The sequence below is a fragment of the Acanthaster planci genome, linkage group LG13 (assembly GCF_054643075.1).
Source record: "Acanthaster planci isolate LZ-2023a linkage group LG13, COTS_SCS, whole genome shotgun sequence".
Taxonomy (NCBI): Eukaryota; Metazoa; Echinodermata; class Asteroidea; order Valvatida; family Acanthasteridae; genus Acanthaster; species Acanthaster planci.
Genome location: NC_141789.1, coordinates 13713804 through 13733063, shown reverse-complemented (window position 1 = coordinate 13733063; position 19260 = coordinate 13713804). Strand labels below are relative to the sequence as shown.

The following is a 19260-nucleotide window of genomic DNA, read 5'->3' as shown; positions in this document are numbered from 1 at the left end:
ATCTACACGTCATGCATACGTACATGACATTGTACATGTAATATACATACATATATGCTGTTGGCGCGGACGCCACATACATGTACATATAACCAGCATTACGTTGGTTCCCAATTTAAGCCTGTGTGCTTTTGTACTGTGAGTTGGTAGTGAACTGGTACTTGCCTATTCCTTTTCTCTTTCCCCGTCGCCTCTCTGACTTTCGTTACTGCTGCATATTGCTCTTCTAAAACCTTCCATTTCCCCATTTTTCATTGTTTCATCTGAAACTGCATGAGATAAGACGAGACGTACATACAGTGCATAAGTACACAAGTATGCACGTTTGTGTTTCGCAGGTAATGGCTGCCGTTTTGCTCCAGTGCGCATAATCAGCTAATTGTTCACATAACCCTTGCCCGAAGGTGCAGCGCTTCATCGATGCCACACGGGATCAGGATCCAGTGTAAACGTTGCACGGATCTGATCCCCCCCTCACTTGATTGCTCTCGCCGGATCTGATCCTCCTTTGCAGGATCAAGTGTAAACGCGGTGTATATGGACTGCAGTTCTTTGTTATCATTCCTTCATTTCTGAATCTGTTCCTTCTTTCCTTTCTGCCTCTCGCAATTATGTGACGAACAAAGTCTAACCGCAAAGGCAACATAGTCTGTGGATAGTCTGTAAAATGATCGAACGATTTTCCCAGGGCAGGCCTCGCCCTAAACCTTTTTCTGGCTAGCCCAGTGGGCTAGCTAACAGGATAATTTACTAGCCCATTTAGAGTGTTACTAGCCCGTATATAAAATATAAGAAACCCCAAAATTTGTTATCAAAAGAGGGCGCTGTTTGCAAGTGACTTTGTGTGGACCTCGTATCAAACGCTTTCGAGCTAGCTGTGGCCAGGTAAGGTCAGAAAAATTGATAAACGATGTGAACGAGAATAGTGTGCACGTGCAGTACTGCGCTGTGCCGTGTGCTATGTTACATGTACATGTACTACAACCCACCAGTCTACTCTGTTTGTGGCTTTCGCGGTCGCTTATTGCCCTGATCATGCGAGTATCACATCTCAACAATTTTGCGATTGTGTATTTATTATCATGGAAATCATTATACATGCGTATTTTGATCTATGTTTTAACAGGTAGGTGTAATACTGAATTTTCCTTGAGCCCACCGGGCAGCCAAGGAACCAAGTTAAAGTAGCCTGGAGCATTTTTCGCCAGAATTTATACGCTAGGCTAGTACTATTTGGAGGCCTGTAGGGTAAACCCATCAGTTACACGTATCAAAAAACATTTCTCCCTGGGCCCCAAACAAATAAGAGCGCACTGCACATGTACATGTACCAGTCAATCGGGGACAATTCAAGCTGCAAAGGTAAACAAATGATACACATTTATTTGGAATAGAATATACCATTTCATAGCAGGTACATGTACCGGTAGATAGCCGAATGCTGGAGAAAGAATAGCAAATCAAGACAAAAAGAGACACGTGGAACCAAGCGAATAGTGGGGGAAATGCAGCAAGCAAGTAGGAGTGTTGAGGCAGGATTAGAGACTATGATGATATACATGTACACTGTACATTGTATTTGTGGTATTCTCTCCCATAATCATACCGGTAAACCTTTGAAATGCGGCCGTCAATCCCTAGATGTCCACAAATCTGAGTAAACCTGATATGGCCAGATACGGGGGAAGATACAGTTGCAAGCTGTCCAGAATCTGGTCTTCTCCATTTTAGAATGCATTATTCAAGGCTGAAGTGAAGATAACAAATTCTGTGTTTATGCATATTTCTCCTTTTTTTTTTTAGGAATCTTTCTCTTTGAATTCACGCAGGGCGTGAACGTTGGAAAAAATCTGATTACATATTCATTGAAGATGACTGACAGGCAGCAGAAACAAAATGGTGTGAAATAATGCAAAAGGCTCGTTCTTCTTCTAAATGTAAAATGGTTTCAATGCTGCGAAAAAAATATTTTTTTTGGCAGAATTCATCAGACTTGAAAGTAAGGATCACCTTTTGTATATTCCACATTAACATACATTTGTGACCGTTGTATTGTGAAATGTTTAACTCATGAACATACATGTGCAACCAGCCCTCAGTGGAAGACTCAACAGTGTTTGGAAAATGTGAAACTTGGAGGATTAAGAGTATTAGGGTCAATGGAAGACACACAATATACATGTACTATGTAAAACATGTTCCACGATACCTACATGTACACGTAACAAGTACATTCACCATAGGGACTACACAGACATTTGGTTTGAAAGAGGGTGGAGAGAGCAGCTTTCAAATTTGGCCTCAGTTCCAGTAAACTGTACAGTACATCAAGTCAGTCTTAAAAGAGTACATGTACGGTCAAACCTCGTTACTAGGAGCACTGTTAATACAAGATTCTCCTCATAACAAGGACATTTTTGGGTCCCAATCCTTTCTTTTTCATTGTTTTCATTCCTGATAATACAAGGTTCCTGTTGTAAGAAGGTCATTTGCCAAGTCTGAAGGACCTCTTATAAACGAGGTTTGACTGTACATGTACATACATGTATTTCCGGTTTTTGTGCTAGGACTCCAGCCGCCTTGCATAATCCTTAAGGCTCCTTAGCAGTTGACTGTCAGTTTCACTTTCAACCCCCTCCACAGAAAAAGCGAAAGGAAATAACCGAGGGTCTGGTACCTTTTAAATTCTAGCAAGCCCAGTTTGTCTTCTGTTGAGGAGGTGCGGGAAAAGGAGGTAGGCGCCTTCTTCATGCTGCTGCATCATGGCTGAAATAGGGTGGCTTTTGTAAGATCCTAATACAATTACCCCAAGTGTGCAAGTTGACAAGCCCTCTTAATAATAAATCACAAAAGTGTTGAGTCGGTGGGGCGTAGGCCATGCTCCTTAATTACTAGGGTAAGTGCTAGAATACTGTAAGCTAGGCAAAGCGGAAGGTACATGTACCGGGTATGGTACCTTTACCGTTTAATCACATCCATACACAACTCCACCATCAATTAATTTTGGTCCCTTTTAAATGTTTAAGTGAAAAAGAACTGAGCCAAAGTCGAACTGAACTGAGGATTCTTAGCTGGTACCCCGGTACATGTACATATACTGTATATACAAATGCTTTTCCCATTGTCTTTGATAACGAGCAGTTCGTACTTTTTCTAATCTTTTAAAGCATATTGTGGGTACAAGTTCTAATAAGGTCTGGTACATGCTGCCTGACTAATCATTTTTTTTTTCTCGAGGGCCCGGGGGAGGGGAGGGGAAAGGGGAGGCGGGTTGCCGCAGTTTAAGAACCTGCCTCACTAGCCATGTTCCGGTAAGTGTCCGTGCTGAAGTGAACTCTGAACTTTCCTTTCCGTCAATTGTGGTCATAAATGTATCGCACAAACATTACAAGAACCCTCGTTGACCTTTCCATTCCAGTTGCAGTCGCGCAAGCGGCCGAGGCTGAATTTGGAATCTACACCGTTGTCTTTGTCACTGTATTGGTTTTCTGCCCAGAGTTTCGCTTTTACTACGTGCCCTAAGCTGGGCCGGTGTGGCCTTCGTAGAACGAGCAATTATACTGGTACACATGTACATGTCCATGCATGAATATCATCCACATTGAGAGAGAAACGGGAGGAGGGAGAAGGACGTACGTGTAACCATTTTTGGGGGGCAGTGGTGCAAGCCTTGCGTGTTCTGTACCCTAATTTTTGTGCTCATACAACACAGACTCTGCCCTCCGAAAAGTTCCTCTTGAGTGACAAAGCATGCAGAGACACTCAAATAGTTTGGCACGTACACATAAATGTATTATGTCAACACTAAAATGTTCACCCTGACATCCTTAACCACTTCCTGCCGGGGAGCCCGGTGTCTCCGAAATCGGACAAAGGGAACTGGGCCTTGTAATAAAAGACTGTTCTCGGAACAAAAGACCAGGCTGCTGGGCATTACCAAAACTTTTTCATTCTCAAAAGTGGAGAAAATCCAGCCTTGTTTTGAAACAGTCTACCACGGTTTAGGGCATTTAGTGTGACCGGATTGCCACCGGGGACAAAAGTGCTCCACCACCGCAGTGACGAGCCACACAGCACTGCTGCATGCTAATCTTGCCCTTATTGAAAAGAGGTCAGCAGCAAACTGTGCCAGGTTTGGTGAACAAAAGAATGTTACATAACACTGCACAATCTGGGCTCTTTTTACAATCCTGCAGGCCTGGCTGAAATACTTGTGCGTCAATAGATTTTGTCTGTCAGACTAGAGTGGCCACCAGACCGTAATTCATGTGGTTGTAAACATCCATTAATTGAAATGATGAATTTTTGGAAGAATTTTGAAAACTGAAAATCTTGAAAAAGTCCCGATTATGTGCTCTGCATTTTTCAAACAACCCGGCAGCAAGTGGTGAAAGGAGAGCATGTGAGCAATGCGTCATCGATTCCTTGGTTCCGGGCCATGATACCGGTATGTGATTGTCGTGTCCTTGGGCACGGTGTTCTTTGTCACAGACATGAACGGTAATCTGCATTCCCCATCACCAGTTCACAGTTCCTGCCCACAGCTGCAGGAGTCATGAGGCCAGCTTTGATATTTCCCCTTTGTGGTTCAGAGCTTTGACAAAGGAGCAAAGTGCAAGTGCTGTATAATGCATACTGGGTACACATGTGCATATCCTGTCTACATGTAAATACCGGTAGCCCCTTCTGAACCGGCCTACTTTCAGCCATTTCACGTACACATGCTGTCCATGATATCATACATGTGCAGTGTGTTTGTTTTGGCAAGGTGAACATACATGAGGCTAATACATGTATGATAATGACCCTCTTGTCACATGTATAACATCCCCGTACGTGGAGCTCCTGCCATGCAAGGATCCCTGTACACATGTGAGTTGAAACCAACCTCTTTGTCCTTTTTTTAGACTCTCGCTTTTGTGTGTATCTAACAATTTGAGTAATTGGAGCATTACCCTGTAAGGTGCACTGTAAGTCTGATTTGCATACAAAGGTCAACTTTTTTCATGAATGTCGGTGTGTGGTATATCATTGAGTATACACATGTACAAGGTGATGTCCACGGCATTACGTACATATGTATATTTGTACAATCCAGGGGTGAGATTTTTCAGCTTTTTAGCTGATTTAGCTGATAGGTTAGGGTACAAAAGCAAATCTATGCTTCACCCTTTACCTAAATGTTCTTTAACGTGTGCTTCATCTTTCTGCTTGACATTGTACATTCTTAGGCAAACTATTGTAAAACTTATTTCATCTTCTACTCTGTAACCATGGTAATGTTGAATTTTTTTTTTTCAAAAAAAAAATCAGATTTTTTTGTTTTTGGATTTCAGCTTTTTTTCCCTCACTGACTGTGAACAAAAGTAGAGGAGATTTTCACAGTTCAGCTTCTTTGTGTCTTTTTTCAGCTGTTTTCAGCTATTTTAATCATTGGTCAGTCTCACCCCTGACATTCCATGTACATGTATGTGCACGGGCATGCCAAGCACACTACTAAACCAGTGCACACAGAATACCTTTTACATGGAAACTCTCGTCTCAAGTGAATAGGGTTTGGAGAAATGTTGACGGTGAACCACAACTCCGCTTCCTATCGGCATTCTGTCATCTGGATTGCATAACAAGACTCAATTGGCTAGAAGTTTTTATGCCCGATTTCCATCAGATTTCTGGGAATGATCAATTTGATGAATGGGATTGGAATGTTGCCCAGCTACTTTCTTTCATGAGGCACAGAAAAAGGAAGATGCTAGTGGAAGACATTAGAATTTTGTGTTTGAATGATCAACCTGTAGATTGACTCGCCAGGCTCTGGATAAGTTTGGACCTTTAGAAGGCATTCTCCCTTGTATCCTGTACTGGTTTTTTTAAAAAATGCAATTGTTGAGAAAGAAGCAATAATTAGTCACAAAGGTTTTGCAAAAATGACATTTGAGACCTTGTAAAAAATATACATGTAAGTGGCTTCAAGCGTTTTACAAAGTGGCAAATATTGGAAAATAAAATGGAATGCACGCTCAAAATGTAAAGGATATAGATGTAGATGACTTCATGAATTTATGCTGAGCCTTAATAAATCCCTGTCGCCTGATTGGTGGGGCATGGTGGGGCTGTGTCGCATATCCAAATAACGGAATATTCGATTGATTGTCCAATATTTGAATGCGTGTATTATTTTTGGAATTCAAGTATTTATATGCAAAATTCATGAAAAGAAAGGGAAAATTTTCTTTTGTTTTAAATGAGAAAAATTGCACTGTGGAGGCTTGGTTCAAGCAGATTCGAATAAAAAGCAACAAAAAATCTTACGATATAGAAAGTAAATCATCCTGAAACAATTCAAAAAGAAAAGAAATTGTCAACAGGGCAAGAAGTCTTGTTCATCTCTTAAATCTTGCTAAATCATGGCTGGAGATACTCCTAGATGTGAGAAGCTGTTATATTGATCATAATGTACAATTGTGTGTGTTACTGCAACTGATTTTGTATATGGTTTGTTCATCAACAATCTACTGGTCGGTACGCCTGCATATTTGGATATTCGATCAAATTGAAGGTCGAATATTCGAATGGTGAATTAACTCAGCCCTAGGGCATGGATCACGTCTTTGAATTACAGCTTTACATACACACACATGAATACACAGTGTGGCACTACCACATACAGAGAGAGCTTTTAATCCGTACATTTCAGGCGGGGATTCACTTGCACATGCGACTGTTCAACAGAAAAAAGAATTCATTTGGTGCTGGATGAAATGATCCATCCATCCGTCACCTCAAGAAGTTAATCTTTCCATTGCACGCACAGATCTTCGTTCTGTGTTTTGCCAATACGCATATTGTTCACTCATGTTCACCAGAACTGCCTGAAGCTTCCTGGCACTTTCTTGTGATGAATATTGTGTCATGACCTCGGTATCCGATACAGATGTCCCTCTCACTCCCACCAGCCCTGGACACTAACCCTCCCCCTTAAACCTCCCAAATCGGAGACATTTTACAAATTTCTGGCCTGACATTCAAGGAATGTAATCACAGCTGCTGGTTGCCACAGTTTCAGCCCCAAACTGCCCCCCCCCCCACATTCAACCACCTCCCCCCCTTCAACCCCCCTTCCCCATTTGCCATACATGCAGACGAAATGTACGGTAGAGGCCGGCACAAAGTAACACTGTGGTCTTAGCTATTGCAAAACATCAACATCGGTTTCAGGAGTTTTCATTCCTTCCTCGGAGTAGGCCTCAGCTGTTTGTCATTGGTGGCAGCACATTTGCAGGAAGTGTGGAGAATGACTCACGCCCAACATCTTGGACCTCAGGTTTCCTCATACATGTACATTTCCATCTGTTCTCCCCCACATTAGGAGCAATCAGAGAGCACCCCTGTTTGCTTGTGACCAAGGCAAAATTTATTCAGGTTAGTGGTGTTAGTTGTGTTTGTTGTAAATGTTGTGTAAATGGTAAATTGCAAGTGCATGGTACAGCAAGGTTATACATGCACATAAATTTGTGTACGTGTGCATTTTACCTGTACAGTATGCCACACTTTAAAGGGGATGGGCCATGTAGGGTTAAATTAACGTTGGATTAAGCCCTCCTGTGTGTCATTAAATCAGCAAAACTTGGCGTTTTCTGTGTGCTTGTACAGTCTCCGCCTGAGCTGTTGGCAAAAACTTATCGAAATCGGTAGCAGACAAACCTTGGCAAAAATGTGATGTCATTGGACGGACGCGACTTTCCAGACAAGAATGCATAGTTCAAGACAGTTTATCGGTCCGTGCAAGAATGACATTCTCTGCTCTGGCGCGTAGTCGGGTAGGTAACTTGTACGTGTCTTGTTTCCCTATGCCCTTCTCTTAACATGGGCCAGAGCTATTGGACAACTACATGTAACTTGGCACGTTGCGTTCATTTTGTTTTGCATCGCGTGGTACTTATGTAATAATTTCTGTTGTGAATTTCGAAAGAATGCCGATAAACTATGTTGTCGGTGGTTGTTGTCGCAATCAAAACAATTCTCCAGAGAGCAGTTTTTGTAGATTCCTAAACGACTTTTCACACCAGCGTTTGTAGGTTAGATTTGTGGATAATACACATCAGATACACATCAGATTTCTATGAGGACTCGAAATTCCAAAATACATGTGCAATGATGTTGACATGTACATATGTACACGTACCAGTACTGACAGGTACATATACACCCATATATGTACATGTGGACTATTTTCCGGTGCAAATAATGCCGCACAGTCGTCATGCACTCGACACGTCGATGCCAAGCAAGTGACTCGCAGTGCACGGTGAAAAAAATTGTCAGAATGGAACACCAACTTTGACGAAGTACATGTAAGGTAGCCTATAACCGTGGACCAAAAAACCAACTTCTGCTATACAGCTATCGAATAGCCAATGGTAGGACAATAACGTCTTTTCAGAAAGACAAATTTTTACAATGGTACAGGAAAAAATAAAATCATAACCAGTCAGTGTTTGGTTGTCGATCCTCCGGGTCGCCGCCATGCCTGTGGCCAACAGCCTCGAGTTGCAAAATCTCTTCCTGACGGTATTCTGGTTTGAACTTTCAAGGCAATATTTCTTGTGCCTCATCACCTCCTTCAATGTCGCTCTCTTCGTCATATGAATAAGACAAACTTGACGCTAGAATTATCGTTGCTCGAGTCTGACATGATTGCACACGCTAACGCTACTGCATTATGTACATGTCAACGCGCCGTTGCGTAACAGTAAACAGTCGCTGGATAAAGGACTCACGATTCTTGGGCATTTCTTGAGACAACTTTCTGTACCCGACAGCTGTTGTTTAGCTTTTGCTCCCAGAAGGGAGTAAAGTAGGGTTGTGAAAACTATAACTTTTAACATATTTCCGTGTATTTTGAAATTATGCAGATGTGTTTTCTCGTTATCTGTGGTTGTTTTCTGTGTTCACGCAGGTTTTACAAGAAATCTTCCCAGCACGGCCCCTCCCCTTTTAATGTTTTACAGCTTTTTTTTCAGCAGAGAAAACTTTTTCTGTGTACTATGCTGTCTCTTTGATTAAGTTGACGTACCCTAAATAGGTTCGCTAATCTGTTTTTTTGGGGAGGGGCTCTTGGAAAATTCCATGTGGTAAAATGGAGGCATAAGTAGGGAATATACAGGTTACAGGCATACTGTACATGTACTATGCACCCTGTATTGTCTCGTAATTGGGGACTTACCGGTAGAGATGCATGGTGGGGCCAGATGCATAGGTCCCATGCGACTGGTCCGCTATTATTCGTGTCACGTTCGAATGAACGAGCACTTGCTCAAAATGACACAAAATAGCGGGTATTTCTGGACCAGTAATGCGGTACCAGTGTATGTTTACCATCAACAAACAACTCAATAGCCTATCATTAACTTTGTGTTAATTAATGTCTTGCAAAGTAATCAATGTGAAGTACGCATGCCGTCCTTGCTCAGAAAATGGTTTTTGTACTTAGCTAATGAACCTGTAGCCATGTACAATAAGAAATTGTTGGCATCAAGTGATTTGTAGTGAGAAAGATGGTACCAGCATAACAGGCATGATAAAGACCAGCGACCAGCATTGTGGATCTGCCTGAGGTCCATAAAATATTCCCATAATCTTTACACCTCATATGTTAACCTACATCTTTATTGCTCTAGACTGTTTCAAACTTAGTTTTTGTAGGGGTAGGGAGAGGAAATTTATTTGTTGAGACTTGTACATATATGCAGTATTGCGTCCTTGTACATGCAGGCTCCGTGAAATTGGGCCTAATAGATACAGTTGAACAGTGTATCATAATTTATACAGCCTCGATACAGTCTTCTTGTCTCCTGTTGCAGTGCATTTTTAAGCTTTTCGTGGGGGGGGGCATCGATAGAATACATGTATGTGAAATTCTCAGCTTTGCCTGTTGCAAACTTCGGCTAGAGTTTTAAACGCTGCTTTCAAGACAAAAAAAGCCCCAGACTCCTGTTCAATGGAAGTCCAATGCAAGGTACATGTGTACAACAAGCGATGTGTGGTCATTCATGTACATGTATGTTACAGTTACATTCATGTACTGCACATATTGTCACGCACGTTCTAAAGTAACAGGGTTTGAACTTTGATTGTTCCTCAGAAACAGAAAATGTTGGCTGTCAATGGAGTTACAAATAGGCTTCTTCATATGGGGCCTGGCATGTATTTGAACTGCTTAGATAAACATGTAGTTGTCAATCAGTGGGGGGGGGCGGAGACTTTTGCCTAACATACAGATAAAATTTTGACGTAGAAAGATTAGTTTTTTTTAAATGAAGTAAATCTTGAAAAAGTTTTGCCAAAAACATAAAAATGGTTACAGTGGTCAGAAATTGCTTCAGATTGCACCACAGAGCATCCACTGGTAGGGTAGAATCCAACGTTTACTGGGGTCCTTGTGCATGTACTGACAAGCAGGCCCTTGACCCCACACCAATTTGGCTTCATACCTTGCACTTTGTGCTGGCATTACACACCGTACATGTACTCGTGGTCCTGATAGAAGTTTTTGCCTCCCCCCCTTTCGAGAAGAGATTGGTGCAGTGAGAGACATTTTTGTCCTGAGAGGTGAAGGCGGGTTTATTAAACGGGTCCGACACAAATGAATGGATTAATCTTTTAAATAAATCGGGAGAAGATGGAAAACGCTCAGCTGCAGTATTCCCGGTGGATGAATTGCTTGAGTATTGCTCTGACCCTCTCTGCTCTGTAGCCTGTTGATGTCATCTGTGTTCACTTCTTAGCCTTTGGCCTTCCGGAATGGAGGTTGCCTGACTTTGGAAATGGACACTTCCTGCATTCTGCTGATGAATGTTGGTCATTGAGTGACCTTGAAAACGAAAAACTGGACGGTCATGATGGATCGGGTCTGACAAGCCTGCCTAAAAAAAGTCTTCCTTCCTCCTGCCAAACAGATGCAGTCAAATGTCCGAAAGTGCAGTGGGTGAACTCTGAATATTAAACAAGGTTGCTTGAGTCTAAATCAGTTGATTAATATCATTGATTTCAATCATGATTTAATCCCTCCCATTAAAAAATCATTTTAAAAATTCCTGTGAAAGAAACCTTTTCTTCTGGGGTTTTTGAAAGGAAGAAATGGCTGAATTAAAATACAGATGCCTTAAAACATTAACACACAACCGGAATTGGGTCATTTTGTGTATAATGTTTCTCTTTACACTTGCTCAACATTTACATGTACATGTACGTGTGTTTCTGATATACATGTACTTGTACATGTACACCACTCTCCATTTTGTATGACTGCATGTATATGTACATGTACATGTACACATGTACTTGTATTTGATATGCAGTACACCAGAACAGGTATGGTGTCCACTCCATTTTGTTTGAAATATAGATACATGCTGGGTTGTCTCAAGAAAGGGAATAGTCATTCCATGTATGCATTTAGATATGGCAGTATTCCACGTATCATGAAAATTGGAGCACCAAAGATTTGTACTTATTCAATAAAGTCTCTCGAAATCTTACGTCCGGCATGTCATGTGTTAGTGGACATGTACAAAAGTTTTATCCCAGTTGAAGAAGCAAAGACACATCTTGTTTATCATTGGAATTTGCATAAACAGTTTTTTTACTGAGAGTTTGTGTGTGTTTCAGCCTACTGGTAACTGGACTCGGCAGATTTTTCGAATTTGAATATTCGAATGCAAAATTCATGAAATGGAAGGGGAGAATTTTCTTTTGTTTTAAATGAGAAAAATTGTTCCACGGAGGTTTGTTCCAAGCAGATTCAAATGAAAAGGTACAGACACCTTACATCGATTCAAAAAGTGCATTATTAATTAAAAATTTTTATGTCAGTCATGACAGTCATGACAGTGCAAGAAGTATTGTTCGTCTCTTAAATCTTGCTAAATCGCGGCTGGAGATACTCGTAGACGTGAGAAGCTATTATGATTATAATGTACAATTGTAGGCGTTATTGCAGCTGATTTTGTATATGGTTTGTTCATCAACAATCTGCCGGTCAGTCAACTGAATATTCAGATATTCAATCGCATTGAAAGGTTGAATATTCGAATAGGTAATTATTCAACTAGACTCAGCCCTATTACATGTATCGACCCAGATATTAAGTATGAATACAGTGTACGTGTATGCTGTATATACATATGTTTACAAGTGCACAGTTTTTCATTTTATCTGTGCTGCATGTACATGTATGACCTTCTAGGGTCAGACAGGTTGGCTTTAGGGATCAACCGATGTAGGTTTTAACTGCTGATCCGATGTCCGATGTTTTAATCGGAACATCGGCTGATGTCCGATCCAATCGGATGGTTTTACCGACAACAACTGAAAACACAACCTTAACAGGATGTAAGGCCTGCTCATAACAACACAAAACCAAACACTTAGAATGCCATCTTACACATTACCAGTAGTACATGTAGGATTAGGTTTGTGTCTTTACTGTCACTGAGTTGAGAGAATTATGTACATGTACATCACATCGCTGCTCGCACGATACCGACAGTGCTCCGCTGTATTCAAACCCCATGCACGCAGGTCATACATAGACACACAGCACCTCGGGCTGAATCATGGCTAGCCTTTAGTCAAGGCGCGCATGGCACCGGTGCGTAATGCTCGGCTTGTGGCTTGGTGTCTTCGTCTTGCCAATGGCAGAGGTGCACGTCGTGTGTCCAGGTACCCCACACCTTGAGTAAAGGCTAAATTGTGGGCTACCTTCAGACAGGTCACACAGCTCCTTGTGTACATGTAGTTCCCTCGCTTTTTTTCATGGTGGTCAATGGAAATGGTAAGCATGTACACTGACTGCTCCATCGGGTACGCGCTATGTGTGTTGAGCTGTTGCAGCACGGATCGGGCAGATGTAATTTTCGGGGATACTTTACGTGGGTTTAACCATGGTGTAACAGTTCATTTATCTCACCGAATGAGATAACACCGATCTTATTCATGCTAAAATAAAAACATGAGATTTGTGTTGGCCAAACCTGAGTGCCGAGTTTGTTCCTTTCTTCAATTTAACATCGGCACTCATATTGGCAAGGAAGGTCAAATTTTGCCGATCTGATGTTTTGCTGATGTTGCCGAACACCAGCCCGATCCGATGTCTGATCCAATCCTCGGCTGATCCCTAGTAGGCTTCTCAAATGAAATGGGACAGAGGCATTCCTTGTCAAGGTTCATCACCCACCACCTGTCCCCCCACCCTTGTAACAACTCAAACCCTTGATCAGGAATGTGTCATGTGCAGCTAAATGTAACAAGTTTTCTGAGTCGGAAATGTGATGCTCATCAGAAAGTGGTAAATTGCTCATTCGTATGTGGATAATTACACGTATGTGTGAGCTTGCAGCGGACAGGCACACACATTGGAGTCCTCTTTGACAGGCAGTTCTCTGATCTATTCAAATTTGGGGCGTGGCGCGCGGGATGGAATACACCCAGAGCACAGGCGTGTGTTGTCTGTTTAGTACACATTGGGAGATGTCCCATTTTTATTAGCGTTTGATCAGGTGGCAGCCATCCTGTCCATGCGACAATGTGGGTGGAAATTGATGTGAACATTGTTGCAAAGCAGGGAAAACTTGGCAAGCACAATTCATTTCTTAATTTGTCCTGGAGATGAAATACATACATACTGTACATGTACATGACAGTAGCGGTACACGTATCCCATGATTGACTACTGAGCTATTGGAAACTGGTATTGCTTGGATGCAGTTATTCCGAGTTGTCTTATTAAATATTCATCAGCAACGTATCATTGAAAATGGTGCCTCCCTTTTTACATGTAGCTGGAATTTGTCTGGAGTTGGTTGAGGTGGTTTTTGGGTAATGAAACTGAAAGTATACAAGTACCGGTGAGTGTATAGCCCAATGAGCGCATGTAAAAAAAAATGCAGCCAGGGTGGTTGATTAAGAGCGTTTTTGAAACGAGCGGATTCGGCTTAGACTTCGGTTTCGCTGGTTCTGGCTATTTTGAATCAGCGTTCGAAACTACATGTTCCAGCTCTGACTGGAACCAGCCAAATCGAAGCCTAAACCGAATTCACTCGTTTTGAAGACCCCTCTAAACATTTGACATTATAAATAACTTCAGCTCTGGTCTGGCCATCATGTACACCTGTGAAATTGTCCCTGAGCTCTTGTGGAAATCTCACATGAATGATGTTCAGTGAATTCAGTGAGAGGTGCTCCCTCTAGCCCGTGATTAATATCTGGGTTATTTAAATGGACGTACTGTACAAGTGTTCATCGGTATCCATATATGGGGTGAAGATTGGAAAAAAAAAATATGAATAAGTCGAGCATATCCCAGGGCTGTTGGTCTTTCTCAAATGAGGTCACTTCCTGTGCACTGACACAGTCAATGTCAAATTTTCGTGACGCGCACTGGCTGCACCGTATTTAGAAAGTATTTGGATCAACATGTGAGCTTGTATGGAACGTTTTTGCCCATTATTATTATTAGTAGTATTATTGGTTCATTCATTTAAAAGTTTAAACATTGCAGCCAAAGGCTGAATTGTGTTTAAAATACAGAAAATAAAAGTAAGCTCAAAGTGTTGAAGAGAAGTTGACAAAGGTGAGCAGTTTCAAAAGACAATTAACTTTGACAGGATTCAAATGTTAAAATGTTGGCCTATTATTAAGATATTAATAAGTGCAGGGCAGTACATACATGCACTAAAAGAAAACACTTATGAAAGGAGGACAAGGAACAGATAAAACCCCGGAAGTTTTCAGTTATTAAAACATCTAAAAATAAACGTTTGTTAAGTGTTTTCACAAGGGATGGAATACAACTGTTCCTGGACCGACCAGTGCCGACATTTAACAGGGCCCATTTTGTTGGTATTATTCAGGTTGTTGTCCCAGTTTGGTGGGAGCCAGTGTCTAAACCTTGTAATTAGTTGGTAAATAACTTGGTAAATAGTTGGTAAATAACTTGGTAAATAGTTGGTAAATAACTTGGTAAATAGTTGTTGCAGTCTCTGATTGATAGTGGGTAATTTGTACAGTTGACTTATTTCATCATGAGACTTTGGTGTATTTGGTTCACCCGCCAGAGATTATACGGAGCCTTTTGTAACCTTTCAGAGTCACAATCTGTATCTTAGTCATTCCGGGATACCATACAGGACAAGCGTATTCAACAGCTGGTCTGACATACGTAACGTTGACAGTTAAGAGGTCCTTGACAGAAATGCTGTGCCGCTTAAGCTGATGTAAGAAAAATAGCTTTCGATTAAACTTACCACGCATACTGTTGACTTTGGAATCCCAACACCTTTACAGCAAACAGCTTGTCGGCAATCTGACATGCACGTACATCCGATGACGTTGACTATGCAACCCTAACTTTCTAGTGAAGAATGGCGTCCCATGAAAGAGATTGATAGAAGCTTATTGAGGAGGAGAATGAGAAAGTTTTGGGAATTAAAGCACCAGCTCATCTGAGAATAAAGTACCTGATGTCATTCTGGCTCAAATGTACTCAGTTTACATGATTTGATGCACCTGGCAACCCCAACCCTTCAAGTTGAGAGTGCGCTGTTGGAATGCTGAACAGGCTTATTCGTCTTGAGCAGAAGCACCCCACACCCTCATTGGTTAAATCGAGCCATGCTGGTCGGGAGTGTTCATTTTGTCAGTAGTGAAGCGACACCGCAATGCAAGCACTTCATAGTTCTTTGTGAACCAGTGAAGTGCAGCTCTGACCAGAGGCTCCTCCATTGCTAGGAAAATTGCACCCTCTCTTGGTTCAGCTTGGGGCTCGCTGAGGAGACCTGGCCGTGCCAACCTTAATTTCAAAAGGAAGGGATCAGCATTAATTCTGTATGCAGTTACTGAGGCACTTGTCTCTCCCTGTCTCTCTGCCTTACCGACATAAGGAGGTACATGTATGCACTTTTAAGTACGGCTTGTTAAGTTTTAGCTGGATTGCAAAGAGGTTTCTTAAAAACTTTTATGTCCAACATGCCTTTCTACTTTGAAGTTTATCAATTTGTTTTGCGCTCCGTTGGTTTTAAAGTCTGGAAGTTAAGGCTTAATAAATAATATAAACTTTGTGTTTGCTAAAAGCAAACTGCTTTTGATAATTTGATAACAAGGTAAACACACATGTACAGGTACTTTTGGGCTTGATGTTTAATTGAATGGCCAAATTGATTCTTTGTTTCCCATTCTCCGTTTAATCCATATGATGCTATTTTTGTATCCTGGTAATCATTGCATCCTGCCTTTTAAGTGATGGCATTCGAAGTCAGAAATGCAGGACAGGCAGACTGTGTGATCATCATCAGAAATGGTACTAAGGACCATAACAGCTGAAAGTGTGCCCTCACATGTGGGCAGGTGCAGGTGTGTACCTTTTTGCAGTTTTTTGTGAATTTGGCCATGTTGGGATAATTGATTAAACACACAGATATCGATATATGTACATCTACACATGTTTGCATATACCCTATCCTGTGGGTGACATCACTGATTACACACCGTGTGCGCCTTAACTTGTGTTGTGGAGTGGCTTGTTGGTAGTACGATATTTGTTTACTGGAGATGACATCAAAGATCACGAGTCATTCATATAGCCAGTTCCCTAGGCCCGATTGATTTCCAGAAAATTTTTTTGTTTTTTATACTGTGGAGGTGCTTCCTTTTTCCATTGTTTTTACTGTGACCTCCCGATGGCTCACGACAACAGCAGGAATAAGTGGTTTATCTGCCTTTTTTTGTCGCATTATGTTTGACATTTCGGATGTGACCTTCACATCCATGTGACAGTTCTGCTTGAAGTCAGTCCCTCAATCACAGGGCAGTTCCGGTGGGGATTGGATGTGGGCATTTCGGTGTGTCCCTCTCTTTAACTCCAACCTAGATCCTTCAAAACATGGGCCATGAGGTTTGGAAGGATTTTGCCTAGGCAAGGAAGGGGAGAGCCCAGCCGCTGATTCTGTTTGGGGGGGGGGGCTTTGATGCCTTTTGACAGTTGTACGAAGGTGGCGCCAGTCTCCTGCATAGTGGAGGATTTGGGAGATTTCAGGTTACCGAATGAATTGAATGAATGTTCTGAATGCCAAAGGAGTTTGGGTGAAGGCCTAGATGAACTGGCTGGGGCCGAGTTTAGCAGGTGTGTCTGTGTGACATGGCTGCATTAGCAAGCCTCTGGCTTTTGTACCAGAATGTAACTTATTGTAACTTGAACTGATTCAGATCCAGCCTAAAACCTTTGCAAATGAAATGTACGTTTTTTCACCCCCTAAAAATTTGGGAATACCACTGATGCTCCCAAAATGTGTGGTACCTACATGTAGGATGCTCCTCAGTTACAGGTAATACCTGAAAAAAATATTTTCTCGTAAAAAACGTCTTCCAGATACTATGTCTTGGAAAAGATGGGAAAAAATCTTTTCGTGTACATGTGTGCCCTTGTCCAGTTTCCCATTCGTCTTAACTATCACCCTGTTGCAAATATACGAAGGGGCGCATATTGCAAGTGGCACTGTTTTGACTTCCAAATCAAACTTTGGAAAAATGGCTTTCCTCGTGTTCAATTTCTGTTGTTTTTTTCTTCTTGTGCTCTCAAAAAAAGGGGGAAAAATAGTGGGGACAGTAACTTGAAGGTAATGAATTGAGAGAAGTTATTGATGATTCACATTAAACTTAGCATGAGGGCGGTGGTTGTAAATACCGGTGCAGCAGATCTTCTTTCTTTTAGCCCTCCCCCCCAAAAAAAGGAAAAAATGAAAGAAATGAAAAACAAAAGAGATTAATTAAAGGGGATAAAAATCACAAATGTGCTGGGGGGGGAAACACACCTCAAAATTGCCCCCTCTCTCCGTTAATTGTTAATCCTTTTTGTAGCTGATGAGTGCTCGCCCCTGGAATTTTTTTCTCCCTGAAAAAAGTGGATTGCTCTCTGGGAAAAATCCTGGCGCCACTCATGGCACCAAAATACAAAGTTACAAATGAGCTTGTACGTGTATCTTCTGTTCTGTTTTTTTTTGGGGGGGGCATGGTTGACTTTCTGGAAGAATATCCAGCCATCAGTTGTTTCATGTTTGTAAAAAGATTTAAATCTCTCTTGACTTTTGACAAAATGTAGTGGAGTCCCTCGAACCCTTCTTGATGGCGTTTTTCGCCCCAAATCACAATTAGAACAGTCGTTTCTTCGTGAGTCCAGGTGCGTTTTTGCTTCTACTTGGCTCTGTCCTGGTTTTCACTTCCTTTCTTGCTGGGATTGCTTTCTTTTGAGTCAGTTTTTTCTCTTCATGATGACTGCTTTGCTTGTTGGAAGTGAAAATGGATGTCCGACATGTCCGACAATCGGGCACTTTCCTGAGGCCACATCTGGTGTCAGATTATGAGGTCAATTGGAGAGTGCCCTCGTGAGATTCTGAAAGAACATGCCACTGCGAATCAGGGACTTTCTGTGGGTCTTTGTACTACACGTGCGGAAGCACGGAAAAAAATAACCACGATGGAATGTTAACAACCAGTCGTGGTAACTTTTTTAAAATTTTTAGTCCAGTGCGAACGCGGCTTAATTACTGAGATAGGAGATGATTCACAAAATTACTTCAGGCGTTAGAAATACTCTGCCTACCTGTACACATGTGCTTGTTCGGAGAAAAATCTCATTTCTTTCTTAAAAATTTGAACCGAGAGCGTGCAAGGGAGAGATGTGCTGCACCACCCTTTAACACGTCATCAAGCAGTATTAGATCTTATATGCAGATGTTAATTTTAATGATCAATTTCTGTTTGGCCATTGGTCTTTTGGGGACTGTGCATGTGAAGTGAGCCCAAGTGGCACTGGTAGATTTTTTTCAAAAGGATGGTTCACGTGATTGGTTGCCGTGCTTGGTGAATGGCAGGCATGCTGCACCATCGACAAATGTTCCTAAACTTGATGGGCAAGTGCTTGTGCATTGGCACAAATCCTGTGCCCTTGTGACGCTCAGCAATAGAACTGTATATAATGCAGAGTTTGAACGGCATCATCATCATTGATGAGATACATGCATGTCAGACCTGATGCATAGATACATCATCACGTGTAGCATTTGGCTTCCCCATCCCAAGGGAGATCTGTTGCCCCTTCGCTATTAAAAATACGGCGCTGACCTGTTCCACTGGTAAGTGCGCATTCAATTAATTCCCTCTTCCATTTGGCATTCTACTAATTGCAAATGTTGGATGGGGGTCATT

General features: G+C 41.7%; 1 protein-coding gene across 4 annotated transcripts in view; it reads left to right on the top strand.

The window, feature by feature from the left end:
* LOC110973937 (uncharacterized) overlaps nucleotides 1-19260 on the top strand; it is an 86851-nt gene that overhangs the window by 10060 nt on the left and 57531 nt on the right. Inside the window, exons 1-2 of one of the 4 annotated variants that reach the window (XM_022225193.2) lie at nucleotides 3316-4872; nucleotides 7370-7422. The exons of 1 other annotated variant lie outside the window; for it this stretch is intronic. The gene's annotated coding sequence lies outside the window, so the exon portion shown is untranslated. Of the gene's footprint in view, nucleotides 1-3315; nucleotides 4873-7369; nucleotides 7423-16296; nucleotides 16411-19260 lie in introns of those variants that run through there. 2 more of the 4 variants (XM_022225189.2, XM_087144927.1) reach the window with 2 other exon arrangements.